This window comes from Chrysochloris asiatica, unplaced genomic scaffold (assembly GCF_000296735.1).
Source record: "Chrysochloris asiatica unplaced genomic scaffold, ChrAsi1.0 scaffold00180, whole genome shotgun sequence".
Taxonomy (NCBI): domain Eukaryota; kingdom Metazoa; phylum Chordata; class Mammalia; order Afrosoricida; family Chrysochloridae; genus Chrysochloris; species Chrysochloris asiatica.
The window spans coordinates 3,507,176-3,509,091 of record NW_006408698.1 but is presented as its reverse complement, the minus strand read 5'-3'; positions in this window follow the sequence as shown (position 1 = coordinate 3,509,091).

Genomic DNA, 1,916 nt, shown 5'->3' with positions numbered 1-1,916 from the left:
ATAGTTGAAGAGCTTCTGGAAGAAAACTTCCCTAACATCTTGAAAGATGAGAAGATAAACATTCAAGAAGCCCAGTGTACCCCAGGAAGGATAGATCCCAAAAGAAAGTCTCCAAGACATATAACAATCTAGCTTTCCGAAACTAAAGACAAGGAAAGAATACTAAAAGCAGCCAGGGAGAAGAGAAACACAACTTACAAAGGCAAACAAATTAGATTAAGTGCTGACTATTCAGAACAAACCATGCAGGCGAGAAGGCAATGGGGAGACATATACAAAACCCTGCAAGAAAAAAAAAAACCTGTCAACCAAGAATCGTCTATCCAGCAAAACTATCAATCAAATACGATGGTGCAATAAAAACATTCCAGGATAAACAGAATCTGAGGGAATTTATCAAAACCAACCCATTACTTCAAAACATCCTAAAGGGAATTCTGTGGACAGAGAACCAACAAGAACAGACAACAAACAGAGATTGACAAGTATGGCAACACCACCTGGAACACAGCCAACAGAAAGCAGAGACCAGAATGGAACGAGACTACAACAAAAAAATCAAGAGAACCCAGAGATCAACTGAAGGACACAAACATATCAATGTCAAAGAACGGACAAATGCGACAACAGAAGCCCAGGTGGTAGAGATGCCAGGTAACTCATAGGTTGCAATGTTGTTGTTAAGTGCCATCGAGTCGGTTCCGACCCATAGCGACCCTGTACAGGGTTTCCGAGGGTTTAAATCTTTACGGGAGTAGAAAGTCTCATCTTTCTCCCGCGGAGCAGCTGGTAGTTTCGAACCGCTGACCTTAAGGTTCGCAGCCCGATTCGTAACCACTACGCTACCAGAGCTCAATGCAGAAAAAAGCTAGTAGACTACAAGGTAACCCCAAAGAAAGTTAACACCCCACAACACATCATGAAAACAAATTCCCAAACAGAACAAATGAACAAAGAAACTAGGAAGAAACCTACCAGAATCAACTCAAAAAACACAAACCCAATTCAAGAAGGAAAGCAAAACCAAAGAGCGAACAACAAGGCCAAAAAAGTAACATAATGACAGTAATCAACTCATACTTATCGACAGTTACATTGAATGTCAATGGATTGAATGTACCAGTGAAGAGACAAAGAGTGGCAGAATGGATAAAAAAACAAGATCCATCAATTTGCTGCTTGCAAGAGACACACCTTACACACAAGGACAAAAATAGACTGAGAGTCAAAGGATGGAAAAAAATTTACCAATCCAACTCCAGCAATAAACAAGCATGAGTAACTATACTAATCTCCAACAAACTAGACTTTAAGATAAAAACCAGCATAAGAGACAAAGACAGACACTATCTCATGATCAAAGGGTCAATTGAGCAAGAGGATATAACCATAATAAATATATACGCTCCCAACGAAAGAGCACCAAGATACATGAAGCAAACCTTAATGGAATTGAAGAAATAAATAGATAAACCCACAATTATAATAGGAGATTTCAACACACCACTCTCAAAAAGGGATAGAACAACCAGAAAGAAACTCGACAATGCCACGGAGGAACTTAACAATACAATCAACCAGCGTGACCTCATAGACATATACAGAGTATTTTATCCAACGGCACAATACACATTCTTCTCCAGTGCGCATGGAACATTTTCCAGAATTGACCATGTGTTACGCCACAAAGCAAGCATCCGTAAATTCACAAACATCAAAATTGTACAGAGCATCTTCTCAGACCACAACGCTAAAAAAACTAGAAATCAACAACAAAAAGGCCGAAGCAATAAAGTCGAATACATGGAAACTGAATAACACCCTGCTGAAAAGCGACTGGGTAAAAGAAGAAATTAAACGTGAATTCACGAAGTTCCTAGAAACAAACGAGAATGAAAACACAACATACCAAAATC